The 21401-nt window shown below is 42.9% G+C and overlaps 1 protein-coding gene across 2 annotated transcripts in view; it reads right to left on the bottom strand.

Annotated features, from left to right (window-relative positions):
* galnt18b (UDP-N-acetyl-alpha-D-galactosamine:polypeptide N-acetylgalactosaminyltransferase 18b) overlaps window positions 1-21401 on the bottom strand; it is a 112091-nt gene that overhangs the window by 50538 nt on the left and 40152 nt on the right. The gene's annotated exons all lie outside the window — the stretch shown is intronic.

The raw sequence follows: 21401 nt of genomic DNA, 5'->3' as shown, positions 1-21401 counted from the left end.
CGTCATGACTTGGCACACAACGCTGTACAAGCTAACTGATTCGAATTCTGATTCGCTAATCGCAGACGATCACTGCGTGACAATCTGTGTACGATCCGTTCGATTCGTGTCCCGTTTGAAATAAATGAACAAAAACGAACACAGATTATTTCATAGGAAACAAGTACTCAAATCCTGAATTCTCAGCTATTTACATTCTTAAGCGTAAAATGGGAAATATGAACTCGTTTCATTGATACACACAAAGGTCACCAGCAGGGGGCGATATAAGGATTTGAACAGGCCGATATGAGGAAAATAGCTAAAAGATATGGGAAAGATGGCGTCGTTTGGAGTCATAACCGTAACCGAGTATCACCAAAATCCCTTTTCACAGATTCGACATTATTTTATTGGGAAATGGAATTTTAAGTGGGATTTTAAGTGGAAATGTGTATGTGAGGAAGTGAGGGAAAACTCAGAGAGAACACAGGGTACGATTTAAACGTGTAAGAATGAGGAATGTGCGGGTTGCGTTCCCGGAAGTTCCAACGTGTGCCGTAATTAAATCAATGCCATTGTTATGTTGTGTAGAAATGTCATGTAGTTAATTAGTTACGCTCCTCTGAAGCACTACGGAAGAAGGCTAAGGCTGAAGGAGGATTTACGTCCTGAGATAGAGGGAGAGGGAGACGGAGAGGGAGAGGGAGTGGGGCTTTGTGGGAGGTCAGTGTGCTGTAACAAACATCCAGCATACAGAAGGACGGAGAAAAACAGAAAGCCGGGATGAGCTGTAATTAAATCAGTGTCACTGTGGGCTCGTGTAGCGGCGCACGTTTATTATGCTTGTTACACACTCTATGGGAAGTGTGTGTGTGTGTGTGTGTGTGTGTGTGTGTGTGTGTGTGTGTGTGTGCGTGTGAGGGAGTTGAACAAGAGTCAGCGGTGGAGAAAGTGCGAGTTTTCAGCATGCAGGTGAGACGGGAGGAGCCGAGTCTGAAACAAAGACGCTTCTGTTCCAGCGTCTCTGAGTGAACACTGAACCCTGACCAGCACTGAGGAACACGCATACACTCATACACTCATACACACTCACACACACACACACACACACACACACTCATACACACATACAGACACACATACACTCATACACACACACAGACACACACTCATACACATATACACACACACACACTCATACACACATACAGACACACATACACTCATACACACACACACACTCATACACACATACACACACACACACACTCACACATACACACATACAGACACACATACACTCATACACACACACACACAGACACACACTCATACACACATACACATACACATATACACACACACACACTCATACACACACACACTCATACACACATACAGACACACATACACTCATACACGCACACACACTCATACACACATACACACACACACACACTCACACACACACACACACACACTCATACACATACACACACACACACACATACACTCATACACATAAACACACACACACATACATACATTCATGCACACACACACAGATACTCATACACACACACACATACACTCATACACACACACACACAGATACACTCACACATACACATATACACTCATACATGCACACACACACACACACACAAACACAAATTCACTCACACACACACACACACACACACTCATACACACACTGGCACCATTTCTGCTTCAAGCCATTAAGCGAGCCTGTACACCGCTTACACAACATGTCGTTTCCACATATTTTTGTGGTGCAAAAGTAATCCCCCCCTCTGGAGCTGCAATTTCAGCAAAACAGTAACAGAGTGACCTTTGAGATTTTCTCCGTCCTGCGCAGGTATGACGTACCGCACATGGGACCGATCCTATGGCGCGTACGCTCCGACGTTTCTTCATTTCCCCCCTCCCAACTTTACTTCGTTCCTCCATTTACCGTTTGATGCTGGAAAAACGTGAAGAAAAGCTCATGACGATGGGCCTCTCCTTCAATACTCACAGAGACTTTACAGAGACAAATAAGCTTGGAAGGAAGTAGCGAAGATTATCGATGCGTACAGCGACCGTACGTAGCTATCGCTCGCTTCGCCGATCAGCCAATGAAGCTCGTACAAAGCACAAGACTTAAGATGTAAATCAAACGATAATACCTTTTAAACAAAAGTGGCGTGTATATTCCGTGCAGTGGGCCGTAGGCTACGCAATCTGCCGAATATCGAATGTCACGGATGTCAGCGTCGGGTGAAACACGCTATAAACCTTAAAGAGTGTACGACAGCTCGGTAAACTGCGAAAACGACAAAGTAAATAAATAAATAAATAAATAAATAAGGGCTGTAATTAAATCAACATTATGTCCTCGTGTCCTATTTCGAAATGCTGTTGAACCCATTTAATACACTCCTGCAAAAATAGCACAGCGAATTAAAGCTGTAAATATCAGGGAGTGGTGCTGAGCCAACTGAAGCCGTGTACACACAGCCCGTCTCTGTAGAGTCACTGCTCTGACAGGAAATGGAAAGAAAAACAAAGACGAGAACCCTCACCGTCTCTTAAGCAGACGCCTGGTTTCAGAGTCGAATGAATGATATAAGCGTTTACACTTTGGGGTTTCTCGGGAACATGACAAGCTGCGTTTCTGTCTTATTAACGTAATAAGAGAAAAATAGAGGCTGGTGAAAGCAGACATCCCAACCTGCAAAAACTCATTTCAGGGAGGTGATGTATGTTTCTGCAGGTCGGGATGTCTGGAATAGGGTGTATTAAGACCGACCCCTGACCCCCGCCCCCTCTCGACCCCCATACATTTTATTATGGCAGAACACAACTATTTCTTTAATAACATATTGCTACACTGTCGTTGTTTTTTTTTGTTTTTTTACCCCCTATTATGCATGGGTACACTTTAGTGTAGTCTGGGGTGAAGTGCGTTTTGTACTTCTTCTTTTATTTTTATTTATTTGGACACTCTGCCGTGGCGCTGCAGACACTAAACTGAACCGAACTGATGGATGAACTGGAGAGAGAGAGAGAGAGAGAAAGAGAGAAAGGTCGAGTGTAAAGCCCGTCTACCGAGAAAACTTAGTTAGGACAAAGAGAGACCAATCAGGACGCGTGGTGTGTCACTCTCTCAGGACGCCTGTCACTCACTCTCTCGGTTTGTCCAGAGCCCGTCTACCATTAGAAATTGAACTCGCTCGCTCTCGAAAAAAAGAAAAGAAAAGAAAAAAAAACGTTTCCGGGATATTGTATATAATTTCAATAACTTCCGGAGAGTTGGGATGCCTGTGAAAGAATGTTGCTTTATAGCTGCTATAACGTAAGTGAAAACAGGAACTTGTACGGGTGTATAAATGGATAAAAAGTATAATGTGCCATACTATTATGAATAAAAATTCAGAGAGATTCAGTCTGTGATTCAGTGAAATTCAGGCTGTGATTCAGTGAAATTCAGGCTGTGATTCAGTGAGATTCAGTCTGTGATTCAGTGAAATTCAGGCTGTGATTCAGTGAGATTCAGGCTGTGATTCAGTGAGATTCAGTCTGTGATTCAGTGAGATTCATTCTGTGATTCAGTGACATTCATTCTGTGATTCAGTCTGTGATTCAGTGAGATTCAGTCTGTGATTCAATCCTCGCCTCAGTCTGTGATTCAATCCTCGACTCAGTCTGTGATTCAATCTGTGACTCAGTCTGTGATTCACTGAGATTCAGTTTGTGATTCAGTGAGATTCATTCTGTGATTCAGTGACATTCATTCTGTGATTCAGTCTGTGATTCAGTGAGATTCAGTCTGTGATTCAATCCTCGCCTCAGTCTGTGATTCAATCTGTGACTCAGTCTGCGATTCACTGAGATTCAGGCTGTGATTCAGTGACATTCAGTCTGTCATTCAGTCTGTGATTCAGTCTGTGATTCAGTGAGATTCAGTCTGTGATTCAATCTGCGACTCAGTCTGTGATTCAATCTGTGACTCAGTCTGTGATTCACTGAGATTCAGTCTGTGATTCACTGAGATTCAGTCTGTGATTCAGTCTGTGATTCAGTGGGATTCAATCTGTGATTCAGTCTGTGATTCAATCTGTGACTCGGTCTGTGATTCACTGAGATTCAGTCTGTCATTCAGTGACATTCAGTCTGTGATTCAGTCTGTGATTCAGTGAGATTCAGTCTGTGATTCAATCTGCGACTCAGTCTGTGATTCACTGAGATTCAGTCTGTGATTCAGTGAGATTCAGTCTGTGATTCAGTGGGATTCAATCTGTGAATCAGTCTGTGATTAAATATGTGACTCAGTCTGTGATTCAGTTAGATTCAGTCTGTTATTCAGCTAGATGCAGTCTGTGATTCAGTGAGATTCAGTCTGTGATTCAGTGAGATTCACTCTGTGATTCAGTCTGTGATTCAGTAGGATTCAATCTGTGAATCAGTCTGTGATTAAATCTGTGACTCAGTCTGTGATTCAATCTGTGACTCAGTCTGTGATTCACTGAGATTCAGTTTGTGATTCAGTGAGATTCATTCTGTGATTCAGTGCCATTCATTCTGTGATTCAGTCTGTGATTCAGTGAGATTCAGTCTGTGATTCAATCCTCGCCTCAGTCTGTGATTCAATCTGTGACTCAGTCTGTGATTCACTGAGATTCAGGCTGTGATTCAGTGACATTCAGTCTGTCATTCAGTCTGTGATTCAGTCTGTGATTCAGTGAGATTCAGTCTGTGATTCAATCTGCGACTCAGTCTGTGATTCAATCTGTGACTCAGTCTGTGATTCACTGAGATTCAGTCTGTGATTCACTGAGATTCAGTCTGTGATTCAGTCTGTGATTCAATCCTCGACTCAGTCTGTGATTCAATCTGTGACTCAGTCTGTGATTCACTGAGATTCAGTCTGTGATTCAGTGAGATTCAGTCTGTGATTCAGTGGGATTCAATCTGTGAATCAGTCTGTGATTAAATATGTGACTCAGTCTGTGATTCAGTTAGATTCAGTCTGTTATTCAGCTAGATGCAGTCTGTGATTCAGTGAGATTCAGTCTGTGATTCAGTGAGATTCACTCTGTGATTCAGTCTGTGATTCAGTAGGATTCAATCTGTGAATCAGTCTGTGATTAAATCTGTGACTCAGTCTGTGATTCAGTTAGATTCAGTCTGTTATTCAGTTAGATGCAGTCTGTGATTCAGTGAGATTCAGTCTGTGATTCAGTGAGATTCAGTCTGTGATTAGGTCTGTGATTCAAGGAGATTCAGTCTGTGATTCAGTCCGTGATTCAGTCTGTGATTCACCACAGGAACTATTACAGAAACTGTAGTAGTGTTTCCACCTCAGGAACTCTAGTCCACCACAAGAACCTGTTCAGGAACTTTAGCCATGTTTCCACCAGAAAAACCAGAACAGATTGAAGTTCCTGACTGTCTAAATGTCTATATTCTCTAAGGTGAAACTCCGGCATATCTAAAACAAACAAAAAAAAAAATCGATAACAATCTGACAGGAGATTATTAAAGTTTGTTTAATATCCGAGTGGTGCAGCATGTGTGATAAAGCAAACCTTTCCTTCCTTTCGCTTCTGAAGGAACGTTCAAAAGTTCTGAAGCGTGAAACTGTGTTGTGTCTGCATGCAGACGATTTAAAAACCGCATGCTAATGCTAACATCATATTCACACAGCAACATGAAAGCAATGAACATCTTCGCTCGGCCTCATCCGGTGTTTTCCGCATGCTGAAATATTATACAGTATCATTCGCCCAGATGTGTCTGATTATTTTGTGCAGTGTGGAAGACATGCAAAGCAGGAATTCCAGGAATTTGTCCAGGAGCGGTGTAGCTCTTGGTCGGAAAGTGAGAGATACAATAAAGAGTAATGTCCAACATATTTTACACCACAATGATGAACATTTATGCAAGAAGTCTCACTGCCCGTGCTTTGTAATTACTTCAAACAAGAGAGTGAGAGAAAGGTAGGACGGGGAGGAAATGATGGTCCACGACATTAAATGTAAATATACAGTCGTGTGAAAAAGTAAGTGCACCCCATGGATATGGGTTGGCTTTTTTTTTTCTTTCTTTTACATATTTGAACAAACGTTTGATCTTCCTTGAAACAATGCCTATCGATAAAGGTGATACACTCCATCAAATGACATAAAATGCACATTTTGTAGTAATTTTCACAATTTAAAAGAACAAAAAACAGATCCGTCACATGGAAAAAGTAAGTACACCGCTACATTTATCACACCTTCAAAGCCATACAATTAGAATCGGGTGTTCAAGATCGAGTGCCAGGGATTTAGAACCTGCTTAGGGAGTGCAGGAGGAACCCGTCTTATTTATACCCCTCTCATATCTAGTGTCTGGTCTTCCCTTTGCTATTGAGGTGTGTGGTGTCATCATGCCGAGATCTAAAGAGTTCTATAAGGCCCTCAGAAAACAGGTTGTGGATGCCTATGAGTCTGGCAAGGGATTTAAAACGATCTCCAAATTATCTGAAATACATGATTCGACTGTAAGGAAAATCATCTACAAACGGTGCAGATTTCAAACGACTGCCAATTTCTCCATGACCGGCATTTCCAGCAAATTCAGCCCAAGAGCAGATCATCAGATGCTAAAAGAAGTCTCCAAGAACCCCAAAATTTCATCACAGGATCTGCATGTAGGTCTTGCAACTGTTGGTGTCAAAGTGCGTGCTTCTACAATTAGGAAGAGATTGCACAAATGTGACCTGTATGGGAGGCGTGCCAGGAAAAAGCCTTTGCAAGACTACAGTTAGCCAATGAGCATAGGCAAACACCAGGATGTTTGGAATAATGCGCTCTGGACAGACGAATCAACGATAGAGTTGTTTGGCCACAGTAACAGCAGACCAAAGACAGCTTTTCAGGAGAAGCACCTCATACCGACTGTGAAGCACGGTGGTGGAAATGTTATGGTTTGGGGTTGCTTCGCTGCCTCAGGGACTGGAGAGGTGGCATTCATTGATTAAACTATGAATCCTACATCTTATCAAAGAGTGCTTGGAGATAATGTGTCCGAAAGTTCAAAAAACACAAAAACACACCAGCAAGTCCACCAAGGAACTGCTCGAAAAGACGAAATGGAACGGTCTAGTCAAAGCCCAGATTTGAATCCCATTGAATTTCATGCGGGGATTTGAAACGGGCAGGACATGCAAGAAAACCCTCGGACATCTTACGACTGGAAGAATATTACATGGAAGAGAGGTCAAAAATTCCAAGACGTTATTTCGGCTAAAGCGGACAATACCAGCTTCTGAGGCCAAGGGTGCACTTACTTTTTCCACAGAAGAACATCGCATCTAATGATCGTTCTGTTGAATAAATGATTGATAAAGCTCGTTCAAGTACATCAGGTTTATTAACACTCACTGTTTCGAAGATGATCAAAGGTTTGCTTGTCCAAAAATGTCCAAAAAAAACAACAATTTGTACTTATTTTTTCACACGACTGTAAACGGATAAACAGTGTGGCGTGTCATCGAAAAGGTCACATCAAGATGTGTGTGTGTGTGTGTGTGTGTGTCCATTAAAACCGAAAAGGTCACACCTGCAGCAGAGTTTCATCCTGCCGTGTCCACACAGCTATAAACCTTATAGAGCCAGTTAAGACAGAGATCAGTGAGCTCACACCCTCCACTCCCATGACACCACATAAAACCCTTCACGTTTCTCGACAAACGTCACCATGACAACAGAACACTCCCCTGTCAGGATGAGGGAGGTGGTGTGAGAGCCAGAGACTACACCAGGAAACCAGAACGCTGAGGCAGTGTGGACAAAAAAATAAGTACAACTCATTGAATTCATACTATAAAAGCATTTCCTAAAGATATACTATTCATTTCAATTGTTAAGGTTCAGATTTTCTCTCTCACACACACTCATACACACACACACACACACACACACTCAGTGTGGAACCTTAGTTTCAGGAACCTTAGTTTTGTTTCCAACCACAAGAACCTTGTCAGGAACTTCAGTTGTTTTTCCACTCCAAGTACTTTTTCAGGAACTTTAGCTGTGAACCTTTTCATGAACCTTGGTCTTGTTTCCACCATACGAACCTTGTCAGGAACTTTAGCTGTGAACCTTTTCATGAACCTTGGTCTTGTTTCCACCATACGAACCTTGTCAGGAACTTCATCTGTGAACCTTCTCATGAACCTTGGTCTTGTTTCCACCATATGAACCTTGTCAGGAACTTCCGCTGTTTTTCCACAACAAGAACCTTTTCAGGAACTTCAGTTGTTTTTCCACTCCAAGTACTTTTTCAGGAACTTTAGCTGTGAACCCTTTTCATTAATCTTGGTCTTGTTTCCACCACACGAACCTTGTCAGGAACCTTATCTGTGAACCTTCTCATGAACCTTGGTCTTGTTTCCACCACACGAACCTTGTCAGGAACTTTAGCTGTGAACCTTTTCATGAACCTTGGTCTTGTTTCCACCATATGAACCTTGTCAGGAACTTTATCTGTGAACCTTCTCATGAACCTTGGTCTTGTTTCCACCACACGAACCTTGTCAGGAACCTTATCTGTGTACCTTCTCATGAACCTTGGTCTTGTTTCCACCACACGAACCTTGTCAGGAACTTCCGCTGTTTTTCCACAACAAGAACCTTTTCAGGAACTTCGGTCATGTTTTTGTTCACTACGTTTAGTCATGTTTCCACCACAGGAACCTTTTTTAGGAACTTGAGTCCACCACAGGAACCTTTACAGGAAATTTTGCCATGTTTCTCCCACTAGAACATTTCAGGAACCACAGGTTTCCACCACAGGAACCTTTCCCACGACGAGGACATTAGTTGTGTCTGCACTACGGAAACATTGCGATAACTTTAATTGTGAACGTTTTCAGATAGGTTAGTAGTGCTTCATCGCAGGAACCTTTTCGGGACACTTTATATTCCCTTTTTTGGGAACTTTATAGAGAATCGTGATATAACAGTTTTATCATAGCGCCCGAAGGGTAAATCTACGGTACTTTTAATGCGCATCTTTCACCTGGATAAAGCGATAAAAAGGAACATCTGTTCGGTTTTTCCAGTAAAGGGGAAATAAGTGTACTCTTGACGTCTTGACCTTTTTCTTTCAGGGCGTGTAAGCGCATAAAACGCTGATGTTAAAATATTTTACAAACGCATTCGGTGTGAATTATCCTGGTCCCTAATTCATCACGCGCACTTTTCGTTCTCACTCCGGCAAAGTAATGCCCAGAAAAATACTAAGAGCTGAACGGGACGTGATTAGATAAACGTGTCAAGCTTTACAGTATATAACAACATACAATAGTCCATAATGCCGATATTGTCGACACTGGTGAATAATGCTGTCCGATTTAAAATGTCACTTTTGCCCTTTATAATGTTCCCCATGTGCAAACACTGAAGCCCATTAAGAGATCTTTGTTCTTGTCTCGCTCTGTCTGGGAACGGCCGTTTGTAAACTGCTCAATATTTATTCCATATCCATATAATCCTCTGTGGAGGCCGGTGACAAGCTGAGAAAATTCCAAACCCTGTGTGTGTGTGTTTCCATTACTGTTAGCACTGTGCTGGTATTTATTCAGAGAGCACTAGCAGCTCAACAACCGGTGGTGTGTTTGTGCGTGTTTGTGTGTGTGTGTGCGTGTGACAGAGAGAGAGGTGGGGGTGTTCAGGAAGGTGTAGGCTGGCCGTGTGGGAGTTTCCGAATCGGTGCCAGTTTTCGACGGGCAGCAGGATCGAGCGATCCAAATATCCCCGTGTGGCGCTAAATCACCTCCCACATGATCATATTAATAGCGTTAGCGAAGCAAAAAGTGTAAAAACAAAATCATAACGGGACAACGAGTGGAAAGTCGGTTAGTCTCTCACTTGTTCCTCTCACTTGGTTTTTTTCTCCTTATAGTTTAAGGGGCCAGTTCTCCTGCTTTTATACTACCGTAACTGGAATCGCACGAACGCAGCGTGTTCTTTATTTACAATAGTACAATACTCGGGGTCATAATTCGTAGCATCGGTCAAATCGCAAGCGGGGAAGGTTAATCGAGGGACATCGTTCGTCTTCGTTCGTCTTCAGTGAGCGCTTTATCCTCTTCAGGGTGGCGGTGAATCCAGAGCATCCACCTGGGCGCGAGGCGGGAAAATTCACCCCGGATGGGGACGCCAGTCCATCGCAGGGCTTCATTCACACGCTCATTCACATAGTCTTTCACACCTATGGGCAATTTAGCGTAGCCAGTCTGCCTAGCTGCGTATTTCTGAACGGTGGGAGAAAAACAGAGAAAATGGTGGAAACCAGCACAGAAGCATAAGGGAGAACTCCACGCAGAGAGTAACCCGAGCTCAGGATCGAACCCAGGCCCCTGGACGGGATCGTGGGTGGCTGATATGATCAGAATATCATATCATGATACTTGAGGACATTACTACGATCTATAATAGGTATCACAATAAAGACCCATGAGCCAAAACATTATGTCCACTCAGAGATGAAGCGAATAATGTTGATTATATTGTAACAATCAAGGTCTGGGATATATTAGAGGGTAGGCAAACAACTGGTTCTCATAGTCGATGTGTTGTATGCGGGAGAAATGCGTAGACCTGAGCAACTTTGACAAGGGCCAAACCGTTATGGCCAGACGACTGGGTCACGGCATCTCTAAAACGACAAGGCTTTGGGGTGCTCCCGGTCGGCAGCCGTGAGTACCTCGTTACTAGGGCCGGAAGAGGTACAAAGCACAACCTGGCAACGGGGAATTGGATGCCCAAGGCACATCGCTGAACAAGGGCAATGAAGGCTATCCCATCTGGTCCGAATGGACAGAAGGGCTACCGTGGCGCAATGTACCTTGTAGTACCTTAGAGCAGTGGAAGAAGTGATGGTACCAGGATGCACTGTGGGAAGGAGACAAGCCTGAGGAGGCGGTCTGATGTTCTGCTGGGAAAACCTGGGTCCAGGCATTCACATCTACCTGAACATCAATGAGGACCAGGTACACCCCCTTCATGCATAATAGCATTCCCTGATCACAGCGGCCTCTTTCAGCAAGACGATGCACATGGTTTTGGAATGGTTTGACAAACATGCCAAAATTTCATTCAAACCAAACATGCCACAATACGAGCCATGCACCAAGCAAGCCTCTGGGTTTTAAACGTGTGATGCCGAATGTTAGAACCGTCGCACTGTAAATCGCTTCTGGCTTCACTTTTGTGGAAAATGATGCACACGTACAAGACCTTGTCGGGAACAGCGCCCCCTACCTCAACTCTCTCCTGAAGGCTTACGTTCCCTCACGCGTCCTGCGATCGGTTAACGCCCGACGCGTAGTAGTTCCTACTCAGCGTGGCTCGAGGTCCCTTTCCAGAACCTTCACACTAACTGTCCCTCAGTGGTGGAGTGAACTTCCGACCTCGATCCGGACCGCAGAATCTCTCACCATCTTCAAAAAAACAGCTAAAGACCCACCTCTTCCGTGAGCACCTAACTAACCCCTAAACCCCCCCCCCCCCCGACATTATTTAAATAAATAAATAAATAAATTACTCTGGCTCCTACACCTCTTCTCTGCTCACGTTGCTTCTCTAGCACTCCATTACAAATCTCGCATGTAGGTAGCACTACTTGTATTCTTCTCCGCTTGATATATCGCTCCGCTTGTATTTCCTCATTTGTGAGTCGCTTCGGATGAAAGCGTCCGCTAAACGGATAAACGTAAATGTAAATGAAGAGTTGGAATGGTAGTAACGCGACAAAATGTTCAAACTCACAAGAACACGAGACCGGAGAATTAAGACAAAAGAACTCAAACGGCGTCAAGTCACCTGGGGTCACGGGTCTTACTGACAGAGGTCAGAGGCTGAAACGTCCACCGTGTCTGGGTATTTCTCAGAACCTGAGTTCTGCTGTGTCGTATGTCACTGAAACATCGGTCAAGAACAAACGATCTTTTGAGAAACTTTGGCTGTGGGACCTGGGCGATGAAGTCTCACAAGCAGCTCAAATTCTTGAGGAGTTTCTGCCTCCGAAGCTGCGGCGAAGACAAACAACCTCCTCATCGCCAGAGTTCCACAGAGTCACCGCGAACCGGGCTGGTTAATAGTTAAAAGCCGATAACAGTTAGGACTGGTACGGGGGTTTTTATGGTTAAAGCGTGCGCTGTTGTCAGTTGCTTAATTTCAGTATCAGTATAGAAAAGTGCTCTGGACAGTGCTTTTTGTGTTTAAAAAAAAAAAGAAATAAAAGTCACACACACTCACACTGACTCACACGTCTTCCTGACATTGTTCTCCATTAGCACACACATATACGAGCTTTCCGGAGAAGGGAAATGGCGTTAATCCAGCGTTTCGTTTTGCCAAAAAAGAATGACGGCTGTGATTATTTTTAGTTCTTGTGGTCCTTTCGAGCAGCCGGTATTAAGTAAAGGCGGAAGCGGACGAATCAGCAGCCTCGACGTGCGGGTTTTCCGGTCAGGGTAATTATTTCTCTTCATATTTGTACAGTTTACGAGTAGAAAAGAACCAGAAGAACACACGGCGGGAAAAAAAAAAAACAGTTTTCATTCGGCACGTAGCGGTGTTTAAATGTCACGGTGTGCGATACACCTCGATACACAATTTGTAAAAATTGTTTTCATTTTGATGAATCAGCTTTGATCTTTTTTCCAGAACAGCCGAGCGAAATGAACTGCGGCGCAACGCTGTCATGTAACTATCACGTCTATAGAACTCGGATATCGTGATAAACGGAAAGAAAATGCCACAACTGCCAAGCGACTCTGCTTAGAGGAGGCCGTCCAGCAAAAACAATGACCGGGTAAAGAGGGGATTAGTCAGAGAAGCAACAAAGAGCCCAAGGGTAACTGGCAACACGATGCTCCCACCACCATGCTTCACTGTGCGAATAGTATTCTAAGTGTGATGAGCAGTGTTAGGGTTTTCAGGGGAGGTGAATACTTATGCACACCACTGTTAATTTTAACATGCAGTCCTCATGGTTAAATATATATATATATATATATATATATATATATATATATATATATATATATATATATTGCCCAAGGACACTTTGGTATGTGTCAGAGTGGCAGCGCAGATCAGCAGAAGTCGGATTTCATTTAGCATGTGATGAGAGCGAGGCGAGCTGACTGACAGGAAGTGTGAGGCGAGATGACTGACAAGACGATGGCAGAAGATTTGGTTTAATATAAGCGAGTTTGTCGTTATAGTGCCACTGTTTTGCTGCCATTTTGTTATTTTTTTTAAGTCACTATTTTGCTGCCATTTTGTTAATTAAAAAGTCACTGTTTTGCTGCCATTTTGTTATTTTTTAAGTCACTGTTTTGCTGCCATTTTGTTAATTAAAAAGTCACTGTTTCTGCCACTTTGTTGACATTTTTTTTTTAAAAAACATCAGTTTTGCTGCCATTTCGTTTATGTTTTAAAAATCACCGCTGCCATTTTGTTCACATTTTTAAAAAGTGTCACGTTTTGCTGCCATTTCGTAAAAAAATTTAAAACACATCCTTGTTTTGCTGCCATTTTGTTAACATTTTTTAAAAGTGTCACTGTACTGCTGCTATTATGTTTATTTTTTTTTTTTAAAGTCACTGTTTTGCTGCCATTTTGTTAATTAAAAAGTCACTGTTTCTGCCACTTTGTTGACATTTTTTTTTAAAAAACATCAGTTTTGCTGCCATTTCGTTTAGGTTTTAAAAATCACAGCTGCCATTTGGTTCACATTTTTAAAAAGTGTCACGTTTTGCTGCCATTTTGTAAAAATTTTTAAAACACATCCTTGTTTTGCTGCCATTTTGTTAACATTTTTTTAAAAGTGTCACTGTACTTTTGCTATTATGTTTTTTTTTTAAAAAAAAAAAAGTCACTGTTTTGCTGCCATTTTGTTAATTAAAAAGTCACTGTTTCTGCCACTTCGTTGACATTTTTTTTAAAAGCATCAGTTTTGCTGCCATTTCGTTTAGGTTTTAAAAATCACCGCTGCCATTTGGTTCACATTTTTAAAAAGTGTCACGTTTTGCTGCCATTTTGTAAAAAATTTTTTTTAAACACATCCTTGTTTTGCTGCCATTTTGTTAACATTTTTTAAAAGTGTCACGTTTTGCTTACCATTTTGTAAAAAAATTTAACACATCCTTGTTTTGCTGCCATTGTGTTAACATTTTTTTAAAAGTGTCACTGTACTGCTGCCATTTTGTTAACATTTTTTTTAAAAAAGCATCACTGTTTCGCTGCCATTCCGTTTTTGTTTTAAAGATCACCGCTGCCATTTTTAAAAAAAAAAGTGTCACTGTTCTGCTGTCGTTCTATTTACAAACCCGAATACATACGGCATTACACGTTACAGACTGTGAAAATGTCTTTTGTTTCTGCAAGATGATTAGACTTATGCTTTCATGTGCCAGTTATACTTTTCTCTCTGACTAAGTAGCATTTTCACAAACCTCCAGTCAGAGCTGTGTGTCTGATTTAATCCTTCGCTGTAATCTAATATTTACCGTCACTGGTGGATATAATTGGACAGGATACAGGTACACGCTTCTACTGCAGCGAGACACACATCCTCCTCTCCTATTCTTGCTCTCCTTTGCTCATATTATCCCATGATACGGCGGAATGTGATGATTTCCCCGCCCTGTAAAGATTCAGCTGCTATGGCCCAGAACCAGAGATCTCTTTATTCACACGTTGGGTTCCCCCCCCCCAGCGCTAATAGGTAAGAATGAACGTTTTAACAGCACTCGCTCCCTAAACCGCATTGGATGTTTTGATCTAATCTAAGCGAGGTGAGCAAAAGCTCTGTTACCAAATGAGAAACGTAATATAAATATAAAAGCCGCGGAGGAAGCGCAGACGCGTACGAGCCAGACGGAGATAATTATCTCCACGGTAGCTTTAGGCTGCGGTTCAGCTGAAACTCAAGTTATTGTCAGATTTTTTTTTTTTCTTTCAACAATTTGCACAAATTGAGACAGACGGCTTTTTATAAATGGAGGAAAAATAATGAAACGTTCTTGCGTCTTTTCGGAATAATCAAGGCGGAAAGTTTTCGGCTTATTCCCTGAAGGCATTTTTTATTTATTTATTTATTTATTTATTATTATTCTTTCTTTCTTTTTCCTCCCCAAGCTCATTAAATTAACAGTGTTGTGTCCACTTCAGGGTGTTTAGGCTCGCTGCCATCCGTTGATGCATATTGGGTCAGTTGTGCTGGCCTCGGCACACGTTCAACGTGATGGATGAGCGCGGGGTTGCAGGACGTAATAAATTAAACCTACAAGCACGATTAAGAGCACATCCACCCCTTCACGCTCGTCGGATTAAAAAGTGTTATCGATCACGGCGTGTGTAGGCGGAGCTGGTATGGAGGCTCAGGAGCATGTCGTGGAAAAAAATAATAAAAACGTTACTGTATTTATGTATATATATGTATATATATATATATATAACTATATATGGATATTATCATCCGATATGTTTGGAGTGTGTAATATGATCGATGGCACAGATGTACGTTATTGGAACAGGTTATATGATGATATGGTGAAGTTTTCTCCAAGGAGATGCTTGTTTAAGGAGTCTCCAGTGTCAGGACGTTGTAACATTAAGTGTTTTGACCCGGGAAGGTCTTGAGGACGGAGGAGAATGTATTTCTCTGCGTTTTAGATAAGAATAAGTGAAAAAAAGAGGGGGTGATGAGGGAACAACTGCTTATAGATGCTGTAACGTAAGCGGGAACAGGAGCTAACTTGTTTCGTGAACGTTCCACGGCATTAAACGTAACCGTGAACTGATAAAAGAACAATCTAGCTTTCTTTAATAAATGAACAAAATCTTAATTGTTTACAAATGGTTGCCGGTAAACGTTAGGACACGCTGAAAGGACGGTAAAATGAACCGTCACGTTTGACCGCTTACGTTTACATTTACGCCATCTGGCAGACGCACTTATCCGGAGCGACTTACAATGAGAGCTGCAACGAAGGATTATTTTCCTAATCGATTAGTCGGACGATTATTCGTTCGATTAATCCGATGTGGGCGGGGCAAACTTTCAGTACCATTTTCCCCCCTGTTTATTTAAAATAAAATGAGTGTTACAAATATAAACTTCAGACTAAAACTTTACACAACTGTTTGTCCAATTATATGAGACTGAAAAGAACCCAACACACACACACACACACACACACACACACACACACACGCGCCAGAATATATATTATTCATTTAGGACTGTAGTTTAATTCAGTGCTTTCTGTGCATCCATAACAAATAATGCATAAATACTTATATATAATATAAACTAATATGTAGGTTTATATTACATAATAGTATTTATGCATTACTTTTTATAAAAGGTAACACTGCTAAACAGTAAACTGAAGAAAGTGATTGTCGGTGACTCTGGGTATCTGCTAAAGCTAGCGGCATCGCATTACGTGCGTATGACGTCGTCGTCAAGCGCCGTCGACTAGCAAGCGGCTTATGCATACAAGAAAACGCTAGCGCTCCATTTGAGACGATATTACCTTTCTAATATTCATACACTAGACCAGGGGTTCCCAAACTTTTCCAGGGCAAGGCCCCCCAAATGGCATTAACATTTGACCGAGGCCCCCCTTTTGCAAGGTGTCTTTAAAACACATTAAAAAATACAAACTTCTGAATATATCCCCCCTTTTTTTTTTTTATTAATAATTACATCTTACATCTTTACATTACATTACATTAGGAATTGATTGTGTGTGTGTGTGTGTGTGTGGTTGTCTGAGAGTGAGAAAGAAAAAAATCATGTATTTATTTATTTTTGACACCAAATTGTTGAGCCCCCCCCCCCCCCCGGGCGCCCCCTGGTGGCCTCCACTTTGAAAATCCCTGCACTAGACAGTAGAGTACATGGTGCATAGTGTAAGTGTATAGTACGTCATTTGGGTCACGACTTTAGTATTTACTCTCCGACGTGTGTTTTCGGAACGGTAGTAACGTAAAGTGAACGCAGCCCGTGCTGAGCGCGGGTAATGAGTTTCATTAACAACGTTTTTCATAATCGATTATTATCGATTTTATACGTCTGCGCAGTTGAGTGCTAAGGGTCCTTGCTCAAAGGCCCAGCAGGGGCAGCTTGGCAGTGCTGGGGATTGATGTGGGATTGGTGGGTTCGTTAAAGGGACGTGCAGAAGGGCTTCAACGATCAGACAGGTACGCTGAAACCACTAGCTCTTCTGCTAAACGTTTCGCAGTGTTAGCAGCGTTGTAGATGCTTATCGCCGGTAGTTTTCAAGCTGATTGAGAGGGAATGTGTTGGGAAGTACTAGCTACAAGTTCATTACATTTCCAGACATTCAGATAACCTTGTATGTAACAATGTTGTATATAACAACCTTGTATATATATATATATATATATATGTGTGTGTATGTTATATAGTCACTAAAGGCACATGATGCCAAACAGACAGACGGCAGAAAATGAAAGAAAAACTGAAGGAGGAGGAGGAAGTGAACGGGACAGCTTCAAACTTTGAGAGTAAAAAGCCAGTTCAGCAGGAAGTGCTGTAGTTTTATGGAAATCAGACTGCCGCTGCCAAATGTAAATTTAATTGTGAAATGAATAGTGTTACTGGCCTTACAGTAAGTGACATACAGTGGGTGTGGCGCTACATTTGCGGATGGTAATACATTTCATAATGCTTAAATTTTCCTTTAATGATTGTTCGGATTCATCTCTCCACTGAAAGTTGCTGTTTTGTTGTGATTAATGGAAAACCGTCACAGTAAAAGACCATTAGATGATATTAGTAGTGACATTCTCATATTCATTACTGTGACCACACACGGTGTGTTTACAATGTCCACCAGGGTGATAAGAATGTCTAGTTCAATTCAATTAAAAGTAAAGTAGTTAAAGTAGTAAAGTTAGCTCTTTGGTGACTCGCTGATATTAAACCAAGTCTTCCGCCTGTCACTCGTCTCGCCTCAGTCTTCCTGTCACTCGTCTCGCCTCACTCTTCCTGTCAGTCAGCTCGCTTCACTCTTCCTGTCAGTCAGCTCGCTTCACTCTTCCTGTCACTCGTCTCGCCTCAGTCTTCCTGTCAGTCAGCTCGCTTCACTCTTCCTGTCACTCGTCTCGCCTCAGTCTTCCTGTCAGTCAGCTCGCTTCACTCTTCCGGTCACTTGTCTCGCCTCAGTCTTCCTGTCACTCGTCTCGCCTCACTCTTCCTGTCAGTCAGCTCGCTTCACTTTTCCTGTCACTCGTCTCGCCTCACTCTTCCTGTCACTCGTCTCGCCTCACTCTTCCTGTCAGTCAGCTCGCTTCACTCTTCCTGTCACTCGTCTCGCCTCACTCTTCCTGTCACTCGTCTCGCCTTACTCTTCCTGTCAGTCAGCTCGCTTCACTCTTCCTGTCACTCGTCTCGCCTCACTCTTCCTGTCACTCGTCTCGCCTCACTCTTCCCGCCTCACTCTTCCTGTCACTCGTCTCGCCTCACTCTTCCTGTCAGTCAGCTCGCTTCACTCTTCCTGTCACTCGTCTCACCTCACTCTTCCTGTCGGTCAGCTCGCCTCACTCTTCCTGTCAGTCGGCTCGCCTCGCTCTTCCTGTCAATCATCTCACCTCACTCTTCCTGTCAATCATCTCGCCTCACTCTTTCTGTCATTCAGCTCGTCTCACTTTCGTAACTTTAATTCTAGCGTCCGATCTCTAACTGACCTAGATGATTGTTATTACTATAAAAAAGCAAAACGACAGTGGGGGCGGTGCCAAGGTGGGCAAGTGATGTAATCGGTGTGCAGCCTGAACACCCTGTAACACCGGGAACGCCAACTACCGCACGAACGTGTTGACCATATCAACAATAATACCAAAACATCTTTTATCTGTTTATTTTTTTTAATTTTTTTTTTTTTTAGATCACATGGCGCATCCTCTGTACAAATCACTATGAATGAGCTGTTACTATGGAAACCACAATATATTAGAACTAGCTTCACTACTGTCAGCAATCTTGCTATAGAAAAAGAATCGACACCTTCTGACCAATCAGAATTGACAATTCCACAGCGTTGCAGTATAAAGAACTTCATCACCATACGGATATTGTACAGAAATAATATTTCAGCCCTTACTGAAGCGAGAAGGAGTGGTACTTCCTTGAAGGATCATTAATCTAAGCTAATCAGAGAACCGAAACCGAGCAAAAAAAAAAAGTGCATGAAATAAAGATCTGAGCAGATCCTGATAAATTCATCTCCCTTTCAAACTGCACTGATAAACTATGCAAAGAGCTCAGGCTCCGTTTCATCCGCTGAACCACCGGCTCATATATCAGATCGTCCAAATGAATGTGAGCTCCATGGCCGAGAACGAGGCCTCTCATCATGGTTATTTCAGCCACCGCCGGCGTTCATAAATAATGCACAAGCCGAGACCATTACCGCCTCCTGCACAATGAGCTGCTGGGTATCTGCTACGGGTCAGTCCAACCTCGTCGCCGTCATATCGATGAAATGAGTTTCTCACCGAGAAATAAATCGTCAGACGCGAGCTCGAGCCGGGGTTGATCTTGAAGAGACGCTGCTGCGGAGAGTTCAAAGTGCGGCGCTCTTTTCGCTGAGGAGAGTGCTTTAAGGTATCTTCTGTCACTTCTCGCTGGTTCACCACGATGTCGCAATAAATCACCGCGATCCTTCAGGTCACTTTCCAACCTTCTGCAATTTTCCTCCATCGCTAAAATAAGCGGGGGAGGTTGATCTCGAAGACCTTATCTAAAATGGCAGCCATCTAATAAGCTGCGTTATTACTGCGCTGGCTCACGGGAACGCTGCCATGTGACGAGACTCGGGAGAGCTTATATTTTTCGAAGATGAAACCTGTCACCTTTAGCGATGACTGATGAATAAAAAAAAACAACAACAACAACAACAACAACAACGTATCATTACATTACATCACAAGCAACAGCTTGTTTTGCCATTGAGCATTTTCCACTGTCGTACTTAATGTCAAGAAATCCGATACGGAAATAGTGGAGACACTGGCGCAAACGGAGCAACTCGAGAGTCCCAGGATGCAATGCGGCTACACGACGATGAGTCACCAGAGAAACTCGGATTGGCCAGTCAGCGCTGTACAAGATGACGAGAGCTATGACACTTACTGATCAGAAGGTCAGGAGTTCAAGCCCCAGCACTGCCGAGCTACCACTGTTGGGCCCCTGAGCAAGGCCCTCAACCCTCAACTGCTCAGATGTATAAATGAGATAAACGTAAGTCGCTCTGCATGAGCGCGTCTCCCGAATGCCGTAAATGGCACGGATGGCGGTATTGGCGTGAGTATTGGAGCTTTGGATGCTTGAGAAGATCGTACAGATTAACGGACTAAAGCGCCGCCGCAGCGTCGCTCTCGGACTCTCGAACGGCAAAGCGCTATTACGCCGATGACGAAATGTGAAATGGAATACGGTATTGTTTTTCCTTTGTTCCACGCGCTATATCTGATCTCGTTGATCTCGGTCTCTGTAACGAAACACAATTCGCAGGAGGTTGCGTTCTTTAAGAACGAAATCCTGACTCGCAACGTCGCACGCTGCGCTTTTTTATCGTGTGTGTGTGTGTGTTTTTTTTTGACTTGTTAACCTTAAGAAATCGAAGAATAAGAGAAGCTGGTGGCGTACGAGGCGATAAACCCGTCTCGCGACGTTAAACGTAACTATAAAAGGATCGAAAGTACGACATGTCGCTTTTTAATAGCTAAAAGTTAACGGGATCGTTTGCGGAATGGCTGTGGCGTAAAAAAAAAAAAAAAAAAAAAAAAGAGCGAAAAAATATCACGACAGGAAACGAACGGCGTGCTAACAGGAACTCCACTTCATCACACCACCCTGTGGATGATTATTTTCCCGTAACAGCGTGCTATGTAGTGTTTTTATCCCTTACTTATCGTACGAGACTCTACGGGCACATGCCTGCGCTTGAAGCTGCTTGTTCTGATCAGCATGAAAACACTGAAAAATGGCGTCACGCTGTGAACAAACAGAAGCAGTGGGGTTTTTACTGCAGCGCCGCTGCTTCAGGTGTAACCGCACACGATTCATACAAAAACTCATCCCTCCACTGCTGAAATATTTATGACTGGATAAGAGCTCGGCAGGTTATGATGAAATGGCCTCCCGTCACCGCGCCGGGGCTTTTTTTTCCGTCTTACTCTGGAATCTGGGACTCGTGGAGAGAGCGAGTGTGGACTTGGTTTGAGTCGAGTGTGGAATTATCACATAGACGTGAATAGAAGCGGACTGGCTTCAGAACTTCCTGGCTCTGGGTTACTGATCAGAAGGTCAGGGGT

The sequence above is a fragment of the Ictalurus furcatus genome, chromosome 10, assembly GCF_023375685.1.
Source record: "Ictalurus furcatus strain D&B chromosome 10, Billie_1.0, whole genome shotgun sequence".
Taxonomy (NCBI): Eukaryota; Metazoa; Chordata; class Actinopteri; order Siluriformes; family Ictaluridae; genus Ictalurus; species Ictalurus furcatus.
Note: the sequence above shows the minus strand (reverse complement) of the source record. Positions and strands in the feature narration are given on the sequence as shown.